Raw genomic sequence first — 20,749 nt, 5'->3', positions numbered from 1 at the left:
TAAAGTAACTGGTATTATTCAAGTTTTTATAAGCTAAAATATTTTTTAGAAGCTAACTTCTGCATTTTGCTTGAACACGTTTCTCTGTGATGTCAGGAGGTGTGATGAATGCTTTGGCATTTGAAGTTACACCTGCACCATGGAGTCATTAGATTATCTGGTACACCGCAGTTGAAGCTGTCAAACGTACAGGAAAGCAGTTTAAAGATAGCATGTATCAATGACGCAAGCCAAAGTTTCTATAAACAATTTTGCACTTTAACCACTTCCAGGCCGGACACTTTCACCCCCTTCCTGACCAGGGCAATTTTCAGCTTTCAGCGCTATCACACTTTGAATGACAATTGCGCGGTCATGCAACACTGTACCCAAATTAATTTTTTAACATTTTTTTGAAACAGATAAAGCTTTAATTTGGTGGTATTTATTCACCGCTGGGATTTTTATTTTTTTTGCTATGTAAATGAAAAAGTCCAAAAATTTTGAAAAAAAGTGTTTTTTTATAAAATTTTGCAAATAAATAATATTTCATCATAAATCTTTGCCAAAATTTATTCCGTTATCCTTTTAGTAAAAAAAAAATCCAAATTAGTTTATAACCAAAAATTATAATTTTTAAACATTTTTTTTACATTTTTATTTTATTTTTTTATATTATTATTTTTTTTTTTTTACATACTGTCACCCTAGCAGTACAGTGTCACCATGGTGACACTGTACTACTTGTGGGGGGTGATGAAGATTTTTTTTTTTCTTTTACACTGATTGCAGGTCACATGACAGTTGTATACAATGGATGGCTTCATTCATGCCATCCATTGTATACTAGTGTGTCTAGCTGTGAATGGTCACAGCGATCACATGCACAAGCTGGGCCAATCACAGCTCAGCTGTGTCATGTGATTAGCCGTGGCTAAATAATCACAGCTAAGCACCAAAAAAAAAAAAACCCTGAATGAATCGATGTCATTCAGGTAAATGCTTGCTTATAGCAAAGTAATTCTTTGCTATAAGCAAATTGTGTAAAAAAAAAAAAAATACCGATCACTTCCCCAAAGTAGTACTATGGTAACATTGTACTACTTTGGTCATAGTGAAATATGAAAAAAAATCTTGAAAAAAAAGAAAAGAAATGTAATAAATAATTAAAAATAATAAAAGAAAATTAAAAAAAATATATTATTCTTTTTTTTCATACTGTCACCAGTCAGTGTCCCTGATCACCGCCATGCCAGTCATATGATGACGCTGTACTGCACTGGTGACAGTATGTAAAAAAAAATAGTGAAAAAAAAATAGTGAAAATCATTTTTCAAATTTTTTCATTTTCCGAAAAATTATTACAAAAAAAATACAACTTAAAAAAACTCGCCATGCCTCTTATGAAGTACGTCAGACTGTCTACTCTGCAAAAAGGGGTCATTTGGGAGATATCTGTACTGTTCTGACATTTGGGGGATATCTGTACTGTTTTGACATTCTTGGACCTCAAGAAATTAGATTGGCCATCAGTACTTCAGGATTGATCAATATTCAGATATATCCCATAGTTTGTGAACTCTATAACTTTCCTACAAACTAAAAAATACATCCTAATTTGGGTTATTTTCACCAAAGAAATGTAGTAGAATACATCTCGGCCTAAATTTATGAAGAACAATTATTTATTTGCAAACTTTTATAACAGAAACAAAGAAAAACGTGTTTTTTTTTTTTTCAACATTTTTGGTCTTTTTTTGTTAATTTAGCAAAAAATAAAAACCCCAGTGGTGATTAAATACCACCAAAAGAAAGCTCTAGTTGTGTGAAGAAATTGATGAAATTTTAGTTTGGGTACAATGTTGTATGACCGCGTAATTGTCATTCAAATTGTGAGAGCGCTGAAACTTGAAAATTAGCCTGGGCAGGAAGGGGGTAAAAGTGCCCTGTATGGAAGAGGTTAAATACTTCTCATGGAGTCATGATAAAATATTTTTCTGTCTTTTAATATGGGAAATAAATGCACTCTAATGTTGTTTTCTTTTTTTTTAACTGGCTGGTGTCTTTCCTGTTTAAAATGCCTAGTGCAAGTGCTTACATACTGTGCAGGCATCAATACAAAATTTTGCTGTCATTTTTCAGTTAGATTACTGACTAAATATATAAATCCATATGTACAAAATAGATATACCATTTACATTTTGAAAAGTAGTTGTTGTAAACTGCATACATACAGTGCTGTAACTATGAATCCAGCAGGATATGAATTGTGAATCCAGCAGGATCCAAAAAGTTAATCTGTTGAATTAATTTGGGTACATGTGTTTTAGGATTTGAAAGGAAAGGATGACATCACCCCCAAAAAGTACAGACTTCACTTTCTGGTTCTCCACTAACCATCCCCTATATGTCTGATGACTCCAAGGATCTGGAGAGATTAACTACTTCAATAATGGCCACTTTCACCACCTGTCTGCCCAGGCCAATTTTCAGCTTTCAGCGTTATAGCATTTGAAAGACAATTGCGTATTCATGCAACACTGTACCCATATAAAATTTTTATCTTTTTTTTTAGTCAGAGCTTTCTTTTAACTGTATTTAATAAACACTGGGTTTTTTAATTTTTTGCTAAACAAAAATGGAAATTTTGAGAACAAAATGTTTTTCTTAGTTTCTGTAATAACATTTTGCAATAAACAATTTTTCTTTTTCACTGATGTGCTCTGAGAGGCTGCACTGATGGGCACTGATAGGCACTGATAGGTGGCACTGATGGGCACTGATATTCTCCACTGATGGGCACTGATACACTGCATTGATGGGTACTGTTTGGCACTAATGGGGCTGCACTGATCATCATAACTGATGATCAGTGCCCTTATTATTAGTGTAAAACATGTACTGACAGTTTTGCCCGTAATCAGGTTTCCTTTCCCCACACTGACACAGAGAGGTCGATTTACTAAAGACAAATAGGGGTTGATTTACTAAAGGCAAAAAGACTGTGCATTTTGAAAAGTGCAGTTGCACTCTGCAAGTGTAGTTGCTCCAGAGTTTAGTAAATGAGGTAAAGCTTGACTTTGGATAGAATTTCCTATCACGTGCAAGGAAAAGAAAAAAAAACAGCATTGTTGGTTGTACATAACTGGATTATGGGATTCAGTAGGACTTCACCACATTTACTAAGCTCTTTGGAAAATTATCAACCTCTCTCCACATGCCAGGGTGCTAGGGGCAACCCTGGATTATGAATGTCCTTTCAGGCCCATATCCAATCCTCAACAACTCCAGAATATGCCCCTTTTTAACCAATGACACCACAAAGCTTCTAATTCACTCCCTGGTTATTTCTTGCCTCAACTACTGCAACTCCCTCCTGATTGGACTACTTTTACATAGGCTATCCCCCCTTCAGTCCATCATGAATACTGTTTCTAGACTCATCCACCTTACAGAGCATTCATTGTCTAGTACCCCTCTCTGCTAATCCCTCCACTACTCAATATTAGGTGGAGGTCATGTTATGGTGGGCAGTCATAATGTAATGGCTCATCAGTGTACAGTGCTGTGAAAGGTATTTGCCCCCTTCCTGATCTTTTCTTTGCATTTTCGTCACACTTGTTTGATCAAACTTTAATATTACCCAAAGATAACCCGAGTAAATGCAAAATGAAGTTTTTAAATGATGATTTCATTTATTAAGGGAAAAAATCTGTCCAAACCTGCCTATGTTAAAAAGTAATTGCTCCCTATACCTAATAACTGGTTGTGCCACCCTTGGCGGCAATAACTGCAATTAAGTATTTGTGATAACTGTTAGTACACATCACTGTGGAGGAATTTTAGCCACCTTGGAGGGTTTTTGAACATGAACAGCCTGTTTAAGGTCAGGCCACAGCATCTCAATCAGATTCAACTTAAATAAAGGAATGCGCTAAAACCACAAACTATTCCTAATTTAGTGTAGAAACATTAGTGCAAAAGATAAATATATCTATTCTCAATTAATATCAAAAAATATCAAAATTATGTGCAAAACTATTTTTTAGTGCATAAGTAATTTAAATAATTAAATTTGTGAATATAAAAAAATGTTCAATTCTGAATTTCTTCAAATGTCCAAACAAATCCTTTTCAAATTCAGGTGCTCTCAAAGAAATTGTGCCAAAATCCACCACCAAAATAAAGTTGGGTAACTCACCAAAGCTCCATGCTGATCAATCTCTAGATCAGCAAAAAACGCTTTTTGCTCTGGGAGCAGATGCAATGAATCAACTTCTCAGGTGTGATGATCAATAGCTACACAATCTTCCATAAGGTAGGTATCCACCACTCAATATAATGGTTCCAGGAGCATTATATCACTCTCTCTTTTTATATCTCTCCACCGAGGTCATGTTTGGGAATGAAAGAGAAAATCATGGTGCAGCCAGTTTTTTTATAAAAGTATCCAACAATTTAATAAAGATTTACACTCACAAAAAGGGTGTCTTCACCGACACCAGTATAACAGCATAAAACAGCAAATGGTATAACAGTCTCCTGTTCCCCTTACACTCACTACAGCGCTCGTGACTCAATTTTCTCCACAGACGTCTGTGGAGAAAATTGAGTCACGAGCGCTGTAGTGAGTGTAAGGGGAACAGGAGACTGTTATACCATTTGCTGTTTTATGCTGTTATACTGGTGTCGGTGAAGACACCCTTTTTGTGAGTGTAAATCTTTATTAAATTGTTGGATACTTTTATAAAAAAACTGGCTGCACCATGATTTTCTCTTTCATTCCCAAACATGACCTCGGTGGAGAGATATAAAAAGAGAGAGTGATATAATGCTCCTGGAACCATTATATTGAGTGGTGGATACCTACCTTATGGAAGATTGTGTAGCTATTGATCATCACACCTGAGAAGTTGATTCATTGCATCTGCTCCCAGAGCAAAAAGCGTTTTTTGCTGATCTAGAGATTGATCAGCATGGAGCTCTGGTGAGTTACCCAACTTTATTTTGGTGGTGGATTTTGGCACAATTTCTGTGAGAACACCTGAATTTGAAAAGGATTTGTTTGGACATTTGAAGAAATTCAGAATTGGACATTTTTTTATATTCACAAATTTAATTATTTAAATTACTTATGCACTAAAAAATAGTTTTGCACATAATTTTGATATTTTTTGATATTAATTGAGAATAGATATATTTATCTTTTGCACTAATGTTTCTACACTAAATTAGGAATAGTTTGTGGTTTTAGCGCATTCCTTTATTTAAGTTATAGCACTAAGAAATTTATTTGGTTTCTTTGAGGTGGAATTGCTGCTTTAATGTATTAAGGGTGTGGCGCTTTTATTACACTTGTGATATCAATCAGATTCAAGTCTGGACTTTGACAGGCCACTCCAAAACCTTAATTTTGTTTTTTGAGCATTCAGAGGTGGACTTGCTGGTGTGTTTCGGATCATTGTCCTGCGGCATAATCCTAGTGCGCTTGCGCTTGAGGTCAAGAACTGATGGCCGGACATTCTCCTTCAGGATTTTCTGGTAAAGGGCAAAATTCATGGTTCCATCAATTACTGCAAGTCATCCAGGTCCTGAAGTGGCAGAGCAGCCCCAGATCATCACACTCCCACCATCATGTTTGACTGTTGATATGATGTTCTTTTTCTGAAATGCTGTGTTAGTGTTATGCCAGATGTAACGGGATGCATACCTTCTAAAAGTTAAACTTTTGTCTCATCAGTCCACAGAATATTTGCCCAAAAGTCTTGGGGACAATCAAGATGTTTATTGGCAAATGTGAGATGAGCCTTTGCATTTTTTTTGGTCACCAGCGGCTTTTACCTTGGAACTCTTCCATGGATGCCATTTTTGCCCAGTCTCTTTCTTATTGTTGAATCATGAACACTAACCTTTACTGAGGCAAGTGAGGCCTACAGTTCTTTAGATGTTGTTCTGGGTTCTTTTATAACCATCTGGTTAAGTTGTCATTGTGCTCTTGGAGTAATTTTGGTAGGTAATCCACTCCTGGGGAGGTTCACCACTGTTCCAAGTTTTCTCTATTTGTGGATAATGGCTCTCAATGTAGTTCACTGGAGTCCCAGAGCCTTAGAAATAGATATGTAACCCTTTCCAGACTGATACATATCAATTACTTTGTGTTTCATCTGTTCTTGCATTTCTTTAGACCACAGTATGATGTGTTGCTTTTTTAGATGTTTTAGTGTGCTTCACATTGTCAGACAGCTTCTATTTAAGTGATTTCTTGATTCAACAGGTCTGGCAGTAATCAGGCCTGGGTGTGGCAAGTGAAATTTAACTCAGTTTTCCAGAATATGTGGCTAATCACAGTTCGTTCATGATTGAGTAAGGGAGGGCAGTTACTTTTTCAAATAGGGTCAGGCAGGTTTGGACCGCTTTTTTCCCTGAATAAATTAAATTATCATTTAAAACTGCATTATGTATTTACTTGGGTTGTAAGTGCCAGTCAGTGCCGCCTATCAGTGCCATATATCAGTGTCATGTATCAGTGCTGCCTTTCAGTGCCCATCAGTGATGCCTGTCAATGCTCATCAGTGAAACCTACCAGTGCCTCCTCATCAGTGCCACCTATCAGTGTCCATCAGTGCAGCCTATCAGTGCCCATCACTGCAGCCTCATTACTGCACATCAGTGAAGGAGAAAAATCACTTATTTACAAAATTGTATAACAAAAACTAAGAAAAAACATTTTTTTTCAAAATTTTCAGTGGTTTTTGGTTTGTTTAAGAAAAAAAAAATCCCAGAGGTGATTAAACACCACCAAAAGAAAGCTCTATCTGTCTCAAAAAAATGATAAAAATTTCATATGGGTACAGTGTTGCATGACCGCGCAATTGTCATTCAAAGTGTGACAGCGCTAAAAGCTGGAAATTGGCCCGGGCAGGAAGGGGGTATAAGTGCCCTGTAGGCTAGTGGTTAAAGAAGTCTACCCTGCTTCTAGCTAATATACTGTGTTTTTATTTTGTCCATCAGCTCATCCTCCATAGCTGTTAGCTTTTGTTTCACTTGACCCCCACTCTTAGCTTGTAAGCTCTAATGAACAGGGCCCCCTGATTTCTCTTGTACCAAATTGTATTGTAACAGTAATGTCTGCCTTCATTTTGTAAAGCACTGGGCAAACTGTTGGTGCTATATAAATCCTGTATCATAATAATAACAAGTTGAGGGAAACTGCACTTGCAAAGTGCACAGTCTATTTGCATTTAGTAAATCAACCCTATTGGCTGCAATAGATCTGTATTCAGATGAATAAACAAAAAAAAAAAGTATGAATCTGAAAGTAGCATTATTTTTTGTGCCAGTGTGCATGAGCTCAAAAGCTGGATGAATAATCATTGTAGTGTATATTGCTCTTGATTTGTCCACATATGTCATTGCTGATTCTCTATTTATAAGAACACTACAAATAGAATTTATCGAGTACTTTTTTCATACTAGGGACGTGTTTGTGCTATATTGAGCTGAAACGCCCATTGTATCCTTTTTTGAGAAATTGTGGGACTGTTGCACTATGGGGTGTATACACCTTTTCTATACTGATTCTAAACCCCTCCTGCCCTGCACTGGTATCCATTTAACTGGGTAGGACTGACTTTTATGTGACCACTCTGATTGGCTGGGAAAGTGATCATATGATTGGGAGCTCATCCCACCATCTCTCAAGCATAAGGAAAGAGCAGATAGCTGTGAACAGCTCATCACTGTGCAGGGAGTATGCATTGAGTGCGCTCTCAGCACAGAAACATCAGCTATCCAGAGGTATATGTGCAGCGGGTTGGTTTTAAATCCAACTCTGATAGCACACGTATGCATTACATGAGCAGAAAGAGATTCCAGGAAGTGCCTCAAAGCAGACACATTTGGCTGCACAGGCTCACCATTGTCGGTAAAGCTCAGGGGGATTGCTGATTGTCTAGATCAGCATTTCTCAATCTTTTTCAGTCAAGGCACCCTTGAAAATCCTGCACAATCTTAAGGCACCCATTAGAAAATGTAAAATAACTTAATAATAGCCTTACAAAATGCAGCAACATCTGCTCATGGAAGATACCCAACGTTAGAGGTGATTTATTCTTCCAAAACCTTTGCACACTGGTACTGACTAGTATTCCATTGTTTTTCTTCTCCCTCAGTTTCTATCTCTCTCTTCTCATGTGACCCCAGTGCTGATGGAAGGGACAGGGAAGGGGAAAGCAAGGATGCTGTGCAGGTGCCCGATGACCTTCTTATTAACTGATGGCATCATTGGTTGTTACATCACCAGAGGCTAGAAAGTTGTAATGGTGAGCAATGAAAACCTGTGGTTTTGTGTAACTAAAAATGAGGCTTGATCCACCTGCTGGCTTGTGTACAATTTTTGGGAAATTTTTAAGCATTTTGTCAAGGCACCCCTGAAGAAACCTGGGGGCACCCTTGTTGAAAATGGATGGTCTAGATTAGACTATTCTTTGACAATCAGCAATTGCAATAATGCCTAATGTAAAAACATTGTATTATTATACATACTAACCAAGGGCAGATTTTCATGTTTCACCGGAATTCAACTTTAAAGATTGTGAATAGAGTCATTACAATGTTTTTGCTCTTTTTTTTGTGAAATAATAAACTCTATTGTTGATTCGTTGATTTATAGGTTACTAGCATCTCTTTTTCAATATATGGCCTAGTAAAAACTGTTTTAATACTGTGCCTGGAATTGGTACAATATTTTGCTGACTTTCTGTCAAATAGTATATTGTAATGTTGACTTTTTATTACCAGTTGCCTGGTGTTTCCCTTTTTAATAAATGCAGTATATTATTATTATTATTATTATACAGGATTTATATATCGCCAACAGTTTGCTCAGCGCTTTACAATATAACGGGAGACAATACAGCAACAATACAGTTGAATATAAGAGGGATAGGAGGGCCCTGCTCCTTGGAGCTTACAATATAGGAGGGAGAGGCTAGTGGTACAAAAGGTAGTAACTGGGGGATGGACTGGTTGAAAGAGTAGAAGGTTCCATTATTAGCTGAGGGCAGGATAGGCTTCCCTGAAGAGATAGGTTTTCAGAGATTGCCTAAAAGTGAGCAGAGAAGGCGATAATCTCATAAATTGGGGTAGAGAGTTCCAGAGGATGGAGGAAGCTCTAGAGAAGTCCCGGAGACAAGCATGGGAGGAGGAGAAAAAAGAGCTAGAGAGCAGGAGGTCGTGCGAGGAGCGGATAGTACAGTTTGGGTGATATTTAGAGACAAGATTGGTGATGTAATTTGTGGCAAAGTTTTAAATGGCTTTATACGTTATTGTTAATGTGTTGAATTTTTTCCATTGGGCAATGGAAAGCCAGTGGAGGGATTGGCAGAGAGGGGTGGCAGATACAGAATGGTTTGTGAGGTGGATGAGTCTGGCAGCAGCATTCATGATAGACTGAAGAGGGGATAGCCTGCGATTAGGTAGGCCAATAAGGAGAGAGTTACAATAGTCAAGGTGAGATATAACAAGGGAGTGAATAAGCTGCTTAGTGCTTTCCGAGGTATATTAAAAGTGCTTAAATACTTTGCAATAATGGGATTTTTGTACTCACCATAAAATCATTTTCCCTTTTAAGGACATATAATCCACCATCTAATATGAAGTCTTGGTTGTGTCCTTTAATGAATGGAAGATAATGTTTTTTTGGTTCTGTTAAATGCTCCAGTTTTGTTTTCCCCATTTTAAACCTACCTGTTGTCTTACTGTTAAACTAGGGTCTATAAAAGCTCCTCACATACTGTGCATGGACTGAACAAATTTTCTGTCAGTGAAAAAATACACTCAGTACAACTTTTCTTTCCTAATTAAAACCTGCATGATGCCTCCCTATTACACAGTGGCTTATTAATGCTGCTTACATAGTGTGCATCAAGTCTGTGCAGTATTTCCTGGTTTGTTCTTTACAGTAATACACTGTAAGTTTGATTATTTTTGTTAATGTTAAACATGCATGCTCATCCCAGGCACCCTTTAACTGATGCGGACATTTGGCATAGTAGGGTACTGCACATTTGCTGTGCCCCCTTTTTCTGGACAGCCCTAGTTGCATACCAAAAGATGGGTTGGGTTTGGGGGGAAACTTCACACTGTTTTTTTTTTTTTCTTTAAATAAACAGCACACTTTCTGTAAAAAAAAAAAAAAATTACACTGTCCCTTTAACAAAAAAAGGTCTGTCCCCCCCTTTCAAATCCATACCAGCTTCATCTAGTGGATAAGGGTCCTGCATGGATTTGGAGGGTGACTCCTAGGCCATTTTTTTCAAAGAAAAAGGAGGTGAAATGTAATTTAACTGCAAAAGTTCTTTTTTTTTCTTTTTGAATGTCACTTTTGCTGGAATACTTCCTACAAGTGCAAAACTTCACATGCAGGTCTAAGGTCCTTCCCAATCATGGTATTTTATAGAAAGTGTGGAATTTTAATATTGCTCTTTAAGCTCCCTGCTCAGCTATATTTTTAAAATGTTTTCTTCTGCAGGAATTTTAATACCACTTCATACCTGACCTTAATCTTCAAGGTTGGAAACATAAAACTTTAACCAAACTCTCTGACCTTTCTACTAACAAGGATATAGTCTGTTTTGAGTCTTTAGGAGAAATCTTTTTACCCCCTTCTGACCATTTTATCTACCTGAGGATACATCACGTTCTCCATAATCACCCACATCTCTATCCTTTTGAAAATCCCCACCTATACTTTACTTACTAATCATACATGCCACCTGAGAGGAATATCTTGGTTCTGAAATTTGCTGAATGGAAACAAGTTTTTTTTTTTTTTTTTTAAATCTACCACTATGCTTAAGTGGGAATCATAGCTAGCAGTTTCCTTTGCCGATACCTTGTGGAATAAAGGCACGTCTGTACACTTATAAAATATCTTGATGCATTAACCAATGGGAAACATACCTATAGATGGTATCTCACTCCTTATAAATTAACAAATATTATCCCAATGGGTCTCCAAACTGTTGGCGATAATTCAGAAATCTTGGTTCTTTATATCATGTCCTATGGAAATGTAGATCTCTCCACTTATACTGGAATAAAATCTTCTGCATAGCTTCTAACATTGTAGGGATACAAATATTATCTGACCCTGCTTTTGCTTACTACACTCAGGCATAGAGTGATTTCCTCCCAACTCTAGAGTTGTCCTTATCTATCTCTTTTCAGTAGCCAAGTTAGCCAAATTAAGTTTGGAGGTCTTTAACTATTGACTCTGTAGACAGTTGGCGACTTCTGCACACTGTGTGCTTCAGCATGCGCTGACTCCTCTCTTTTATTTTACATGGCCTACCACTTTGTGGCTGAGTTGCTGTTGTTCCCAATTTCTTCCACTTTGTTATAATACCACTAACAGTTTACTGTGGAATTTTTAGTAGCGTGGAAATTTCACGGATAGACTTATTGCACAGGTGGCAATCTATCATGATACCATGCTTGAATTGAGCTTTTGAGAGTGATCTATTCTTTCACAAATGTTTGTAGAAGCAGCCTGCATGCTTAGGTTTTTTTGGTTTTTTTTTACACCTGTGGCCATGGTGGAACACCTGAATCCAATGATTTGGAGGGGTGTCCAAATACTTTTGGCAATATAGTGTCTGCAGACACTGTGGAGCAATTCATCCTCCTATTTCACCACAAAAGCAGTAAGGTCAATGTTGGGAGCATTCCTCATCTTCCATCTCTGCATTTTAAGGATTCCTCAGACCTCCAGGTCCAAAAGGATGTCTGCCGGAACTTCTAAAATCTCTGTCAGTACTTGTAATTGTGTTAGCAGAATCCTTCCTAGGACTTCCAGAATTTCTGATAGTACTTTTTACTTTTAGAATCTTTGCCAGTACTTCTGGAATCCCTGTTAGTGCGTTCAAAGGTACTTAAGATCTCAGAATTGACAGTGGGTGTGTCCTCTGACCCAAATGGTATTTAAGTATCAGTCCTGCAAGTGGCTGGTGCTGTGTTCTCTTGCCAAATGTGATTTACTATACTAATAATTTATTGTTTGGTTCTGACCTGGATTGTCCTAACTCTCTTTATCCTAAAGCTTCCCCCAACATGTGTTTGAATCTGATGACTCTCTTGTAGCCATGTACATTTTGTTTAAGATTTATTTTTTGGGCAAAATTTTCATTTTCAGAGAATCAGGTATACTGTGTATACAAATCTCCGAATGGACATAATAACAAAAGTTATAACAAAATTAACTAATGCATTCTTTTTATTTGTTTCATTGGGATGATGCCACATATTAGTAGTTCAGGCCTATGGAGAAATTAATTACATTTTTTAATTTGCTCGGGTAATTAATGGATCCAAATTTTGTTTGGTAATTCGAATACACATAATGTCAGTCGATATTATCCAACCTACTCATGCCAATTCTCTTGGTAGGTTAGACTAGTGTTCAAAAATATTGAATCCTTCCAAGTCGATGTGATGAAATTAAATTCTTCAATGAACTAATGCATCCAACTTGGTTAAGAAGGTGGTAGTCCCAAAAATCTTGTATAAATTTCACATGCTCCTAGTCCATATTCCAGGATCCTTTTTTGGGATATTAAAAAAACAATTACTTAAGTATATATGGGCCAATAAGAAGCCAAGAATTAGGTATGAAATGTTGTGTAATAAAAAGAGAGGGAATAAATCTGCCCAATATTAGGAATTATTATACTGCGGTGATATTGTCACGAGTTTAAGACTGGACATATAATTCACAGGGGAAAGGTTGGGGTAAAATTTAAGGTACTTTAAGTAACACACAATTAGGATTATTTGGATACCACAAAAGTTTTACAGTATGGACAAGACTAGTAGCACATTGACACAGGAGGTGTTTAAAATATGGGACGGAATGCACAAGCAAATGGGTTGGAAGTATAATTCACTGTTGATTCCCCTGGTGGGTACTGAATTTTTCCCACAAAGGAAAGACAATATACACGGGATACACGGTTAAGGGATATAGTAGTTAAGGGGAAGTTGTGCACTTTTCAAGATTTAAAGAGTAAAAAAGAGTTGTTTGTTGTATTAGATGAACTGAGATATCACCAATTAAGACATTTTGTTTCAAAGTTGCCTCAGCCACTGAGGATGCCGGAGGACATACTCCCATTTGAAAAAATGTTGAGTTCTAATATAGCTCCAAAACTAGTCACTTCTAGGTTGTACAGGATTCTTATTGAATTTACGGGGGCATGCCCTCCGTTATTCTTGGAGAAATGGGAAGGGGAGCTGGGAGCAAAAATGAGTGATCAACAGAAAAATAAAATGTTTAACACATGGGATGATGAATATGAACACAGTTGAAATTAACTATAAATGTTTAACAAGGTGGTATTATACACAGAGTGTAGCACATAAACAACGAGCAGAGATTTCACCGTTCTGTTGGAGGGGATGTGGATTTAAGGGAACAATGGCACATATATGGTGGGATTGCCCAAAAATACAAGGGTTTTGGCAGAATATAATCCAATCTATACAAGAGATACTGGGTACCACCATACAGAAGGATTCGTGGGTGTGTTTATTTTATAGGTCAGAGATATCAGTGAAACAATATAAAAATAAATCATATAATCTAATTAGTGCGGCTATGGGGCTTATCCCCAAATTCTGGCCGGCACAGGAGCCTCCAACAATAAGACACTGGATAGATAGGGTTGAATATATAAATAAAATGGAGGAGTTATACAATATAGGAGGTGAGTGGGGGAAGGGAGCGCTCAAAACATCTACCTTGTGTGGGCTAGGGGGTGGACCATCAGCAATAGGGGTTAGTAAAAAGTCCATGTGGAGATAATGACCAAGCCCATCTTTAATGTGTGTGGATATGTGGATGACGGGATTGGAGAAATCGATATCAGCCTGTGGGTATAAGCTAATATATAGAATGAATGCTCTTCAAATGCCTCTGCCAAAGACAGACCTTCTGGATATATACCCTCAATATACTGGCACCTGATGGTCTTAATGAGGAATTGGAACTATCCATTATACTATAATCCATTCCTGACTTCCCTTCCCCCACCTTATGTCTCTCCATTCATCCTATATATCAACCTATACCCACAGGCCAATACCGATTGCTCCAATCCTGTCATCCACATATCCCCCATACTCCACTTTTTCCTTTTCTGTTTCTACATGTTCTCCACACCATGGCATTCTCCGTATCCATCCCATCACCTCTTACCATTCTATTTCTTTTTTCATATTAATCTTTATTGTTATTTTTAATTTTAATTTCATTTTTTTAACCATTTTTATTTTTATAGTCTTATATGTATTTCTATTTTACCCCTATTTTCATATAATTTTTTTTCTATAAAAAATGTTTTATATACTCTCCTTCATTTGTTTTTCCACCTCCCAGTTTTTTTTTATCATTGACCACCATATCTCTGTAGTCTCATCATACTTGTTTTTTTAATTCTCCAAGGTCTCCTTTATCTTTTCTCAACTGCCCCCCAGCCACCAGCTTCTGTTGTGAGTATTACTGGCATATCCTTTTGTGTGTGTATATATTTTCGTCCTCAGAAGCATGTAATTTAGCTCTGTAATCCTCTGAATCCGGCGCTCTTAGTGTTAATCACGGCATCTCCACTCGCTGTAAGGCTTAATTGACTGGACAGCCCTGCCCACCTGCTTTTCCCATATTAGACTACACTAAGATGGAAGCCGGATTGGCCTAATGAAGGCGCACGCATGCTCCGAACGCTCGCCATATTGGAAACCCAGCCCGTGTGGTGATGCTATCCCTGTGAGCCTCCCTGTGCCCCTCTTCAACTCCCCAAGCCCTGGACACCACCAGAGCAGCGGGGTAACACCCAGAGTGCAGTAAAGGACCTGATGCTCCACTGGACCTCCATAACTTGACATGCCTACTTGTTACCTGCCTATGTGAGTGCTTTTTTATCATTAAATATGCTTGATTTTAACACTCTACACTTAGAATGGTGCTGCTGTCTCTCTTCTCTACCTGCATCCCAGAGTTATACTATATAGGTGAAGATAAAATGGAAAAAGTTAGAAAAGAATAGGGTAGATGGTATGACTTCAAGACATCAAAAAAATATATGGAAGTAGTAGGAACCTCAGTTGGTTTGCAATAGGAGAACTGAATTGAACGTTTGGAGGGCTGTAGCAGAAACAGGATCAGGGAAAAGAGAGGATGTAGAGAAGGAGAGAATGGAATGTGGAGGGAAAGATGATCGAAGAAAAGGGATATGGACATGGTTATAAACAATGGAAAGAGAAGGGAAGAGCTACATAGACTAGGGTATGGGTAGGGGTGGTTGGGGAGGTGGATGGGGGGAGGGTGAGATGGGGATGGACAATTTAGATGAAATGTTTGTATTTTTATTTTTTTGAACATGATATATTGAGTTTTGTAACAAAAAAAAAGAAATAAAATATATAATTAAAAAAAAAGAACTAATGCATCCAAAATGAAATGAAACAAACATTTTAAGCTTGCACATACTGTACCTACACTCTTGCCTGCTGCTTGCCCACAAGTTGTGACTAGACCAGACCACTTTCTTAATTAGGGGGTGATGAAACATTTTAAAAAAGAGAAAAATAGTGCAAGTCCATTTAAAGTGCAAGATTGCAATAATCAATATACTGGCTTTCTTACACAACCATTAGTGGAAAAAAAGAAGAAAAAAGTCCAAATTAATTAACGGTAAATGGCCATCAGCTTGATACTATGTGCAAGCCTGTGATCCACCACCATGTATCTTCACCATGTACTGTAGCAAAGTACAAATGTATTCACTCACTAAATGACACCTTATTGCTAAGAAGGTCTATATGTGCTTTGTTTGGATGCCAGGATATGTAGTCACATGGTGGTGGATCACAGGACTTGCACATACTATCAATTTGATGGCCATTCACTTTTAATTAATGTGGACTTTTTTATTCTGCTTTTTTTTTAATAATGGTTGTGTAACAACATTAGTATATTGATTATTACAAAATAGCAATATTGCACTTTAACAGGATTTGCACTACAGTATTTTTTTTTAAATGTTTTAGTACTCCATGATTTAGAGGTTTGTTTTGGTTATATGCAAGTGGTTAATACATTTGCTAGGATGGCAGCTGTTATACCTTTTAAGGGCTCTTTCACACGGACGTTTCGATTCAGTCCGTTTTTCAGTCGGACCCGATCGGAACCTCCATTTTCCTCTATGGAGCGGTGGGTATAAATGGACATGTGTTCGTTTACACCCACTGACATCCAATCCGATCTGCCAAAAAGGGACGGATGGCGATCCAATTCCCCTTCTGTCCGTCGGATCAGGTCTGTTTTCATTCGACCGCCCACTGAGGAGAGCAAGCAACTCTGTGTTTGCTCTGCAGCAATGGAGTGGACACAGAGCTGTCATCTGCTTGTTCAGTTGGGATCAATGGAGAGATCTCCTGCTGAGCAAGAGGATCCACTAAATGGGTCCACTCCCTGTGAATAACACATATTGGTCATATACAATTTTTCATTGTTTTACTCACTTTTGTTGACATTCTTAATAACTTTATTGGTTATTTTGTGTTCAAGGTGCAGGGATTTTTTTGTGTTTTCTGATCATTTTCTTATCTGCAGCCTGCTCACAACCTCTGCTTGGTTTTGACTACAGTGTACAGTCTCCATACCATAGCCTCCCTGTCTTTTCTTTTCCCTTGTTGGGGTGATCCTGAGGTTGTACCTTCTGAAATAAAAATGCCTAAAAAATTTAAAAATGTACTGTCTGTACATTCAGAATAAAATTTCATCTGAATAATGTGCCATTGTAACACATGCTGCATATCAAAAGCTTAGCTAACCTCTTTTAGAATTTGTGTATCATTTTCACCTTTTTCGTTAGGTACTTGGCAAAATACTTCAATAGAAGTGCATTATTGTTTCTGCTGGCTCAGCTCAGGCATTTTTCTGAATAATACAAATTGCTTTACTATGAGATATAGTTCATGATTATGGCCTTTGAGGTAAAGATGCATAACTAGAAAAGGATGCTTTTACATTTGTGTTTAAAGCACTTGGCTGACTTTTATTTTCTGCTACAGTTAGTTATGCAAGTTGTGAAAAAGTATTACATGATACATAGAAACTTATTTAATAATACTGGGTGAAAATGAAAGGAGTGAAGTTGTCTCTACTCTAGGCAGCATTATAAAAATATTATCAAGACTCTGGTTGCTAGGATCAAGCCTTCACATGCCTGGGCTCCAGTTTTTGTAACCCCACCATTTTATGTAATAGATAGTGGCAAATAACGGTAAGGTGAAGCTCTTCTGACTTGCATCATCCAATAATATGCAAGTAAAAAATGCTGTTTTTTTTTTTTTTGCTGAAGGCAATTTCATCTCCATAGTAAATAATGTATTTGCCTTCAGAAAATCAACCCTATGGTGTACGTGACTCTAGGGATGGGTCCTGGATGGGAGATCTCCCTTCTGTTTAGTATATGGTACCTTTAAGGGGCAGTGGTGGATTAATGTTCTTGAAAGAGGGTTTTATATTCAGGAAGCTCCATACAGCACATGTGGGGCAGTAGGAGTATTGAGAGCGAGACAGGTGTTTTAGAAGAGAAGGATTAAAAAAAAAGTGCATCCACCTAGGTGAGTATATTGATCTGATGCTGCAGCTTTCCCCTGCCACCGATAACAAGAAAACTAAGTGAACAAAGACCACTTCAGTGAGCAAAGAACCAGTGACTGTAAGTCACCAGCTCTCTGCTCTGTCCCTCCAGTGCTCACTGGAGTGCCAGTCTGTGGAGGCTCAGGCTCCCAACAGTGTGCTAGTCCAGGCATCTAGGTGGATCCTGATATTAAAATCAGGTTCTCTCCAGTGTCTGAATCTACTGAGTAATTTCAGCCAACAGTAGGCTTTAACCCTCCTATCTTGTTTAGTTTATGCTAAAGACAAGCTGACGTGCTAAAGAAAAAAGAATTGTCAGTTTGCTGCTAGAAGCATTATTTTGTTTGCCACACACATTTGACTGTCTTGCAGGAGGTGGTGCATCCATTCTCTAGAATATGAGCAAGTGGTTTTTGCCTTTAGTAACCAAGCTGCTGTGAGAACCAGCAAATACCTGCAAAACTGACTCCAATCAATGGTGTGGAAGCATTTATTACCATATTTCAGAGGACAGTGGCCCCAAGAACTGGAGATCCACAAAAGGCCTACTATGACCTTCGACCTGGTAGGACCAATGTACGATCAGCTGAAAGTGAAGATCCTGGTCTAGCAGTGATTACTGTTGCCAGGGCACAAAGATTGCACATTTGGAGATGTTGACCATATCCACCACTGAGGTCCCAAATGCACAACCTTGTGTAGCTTGACAAGAAATGGCTTCAATTGAAGAATTCATTTGACCCCCAAAAGGTGGAGTGGACCCTGATGGGCTTCTACCTGAGGTTCCTGCCTGTTGTTTTGCCGCGGAGTCTGTGGCAGCATGTGAATAAATGAAAAGAACCATACAGAGCTGAAGAAACACAAAAATTGATGGTGATGATGGTCAGTTGACCTCTGATGGGGGAGTGCATATATGAAATGAAGGACAGACCAAAAGATACAAGTTCACATTAATTTATTGATGTAATGTTAACCGCTTACCTACAGGGCACTTATACCCCCTTCCTGCTCAGGCCAATTTCCAGCTCTCAGCAATGTCACACTTTGAATGACAATTGCGCGGTCATGCAACACTGTACCCATATGAAATTTTTATCATTTTTTTGAGACAGATAGAGCTTTCTTTTGGTGGTGTTTAATCACCTCTGGGTTTTTTTTTTCTTAAACAAACCAAAAACCACTGAAAATTTTGAAAAAAAGTGTTTTTTCTTAGTTTTTGTTATAAAATGTTGTAAGTTAAGTGATTTTTCTCCTTCACTGATGTGTGCTAATGAGGCTGTAGTGATGGGCACTGATAAGATGCACTGATGGACACTGATAGGTGGCACTGATGGGCACTGATGAGGAGGCACTGGTAGGTGGCACTGATGGGCATTGACAGGCATCACTGATGGGCACTGAAAGGCAGCACTGATATATGGCACTGATAGGCAGCACTGACTGGCACTGATAGGCGGCACTGACTGGCACTGTTAGGTGGCGCTGATGAGCGCTGATAGGCGGCACTGATGCACACTGATAGGCAGCAGTGACTGGCACTCATAGGTGGCACTGATTGGCAGCACTGATAGGTGGCACTGATTGGCATTGATAGGTGGCACTGACTGGCACTGATGGGTGACACTGAAGGGCAGCTCAGGTGGGCACTGATATGTGCACTGGTAGGCACTGATATGTGGCATTGATGTGGCACTGATGGGCACTGGCACGTGGCACTGTTCAGCACTGACAGCTGGCACTGATGGACACTGACAGGTGGCACTTCTGGGGCCACACTGATCATCAGGGCACACTGATCATCAGTGCCCTGATGATCAGTATACATGTCCCCTCTACAGAATACTGATTACCGGCTCTCCTCTCGAGCTGTCAGCGCGACAGCTCGAGAGGAAGGAAATGCCGATAACCGGCATTTCCGTGTTTACATGTGATCAGCTGTGATTTGACACAGCTGTTCACATGACCGAGCCGACATCTTCGGCTCTTTCCGTGGATCGGTGATCCGCTGTGTCCGAGGGACACAGAGCACCGACGACCGCCGCGCTGCGCCCTCCCTGAGTCGTGCATGCGCGGTGAGAATGAAAGGCCATCAAAAGACGGCCTATCAGAACGAGATATGGCGGGCAGGAGGTGGTTAAAAGACAGCCAATGCATTTCGAGGGTCAAAGGAACTCCCCCTTCACCAGGGTTACAATAAAACATAATACTGTATAATGTAAAAATAATTGTGACTGATAAAATCATGAGCCTAACAATCGTAAAACATCATGCATGCATCCAAAAATGCCAGTATATTCACAAGCATGCATACATGGAAATACAATTATTTTAGTCAATATAAACTGTTAAATACCTCTTCTCATCAGCAGTTAGAGCAGTCATGTGACTTTTATCAGTGTCCAGCAGAGCAGTTGTTAAAGCTTGTAGGAGGAGTTTTCATTCTCCCCTGATTGTCCTATGAGGCTTCAGGACCCCTGACTCTCTGTCTGGACAGTGCTGATTGGCCCTATGCTGATCACATGCAGTCTCCCAAGAAAAAAATTGCACAACACACCAAATTGAGCATGTGCAGCTTGCCCCCAAGGCTCTGTTCTATCAGGAAATGGATTGAGGACAGTAGAAGGGGAGGATCAAGCATCCTTTTTCCACAATGTGGAGGATTAACCCCTTAGGTTCCACAGTGAGTATAGCAAGCATGCTTTACTGCATATACAGACTGATTTTATTGTTGTGGGTTCAGTAACACTTTAAAACTCTGCATAATTCAGTAACAGTGATTCTGGTTACACTAGTTTCCAAGTTTCAAACTATATTAGGAGCTTGCTTCCTTGGGAAGCTGTCCAGATAAAGTAGAGGTAAAACATGATAAGCTCAGCTTAGCATATAATGATCTCTACAGAGAGCACGAAAATCTTATGGCTGCTTTTTGTCAGGTTCAATTGAAAGTAGAATATTTAGACAATAACAACCTGTACAATAACAGTAGTATCAATTTATTCAACAAAGGTATTTTGGTTTGTGCTAACAGACAAAGATATGGCTTCATTCTCATGCAACAAGATGCAT

This window comes from Staurois parvus, unplaced genomic scaffold (assembly GCF_062004578.1).
Source record: "Staurois parvus isolate SC_StPar_1 unplaced genomic scaffold, SC_StPar_1.0 ptg000604l, whole genome shotgun sequence".
Taxonomy (NCBI): Eukaryota; Metazoa; Chordata; class Amphibia; order Anura; family Ranidae; genus Staurois; species Staurois parvus.
This window is presented reverse-complemented; position numbering follows the sequence as displayed.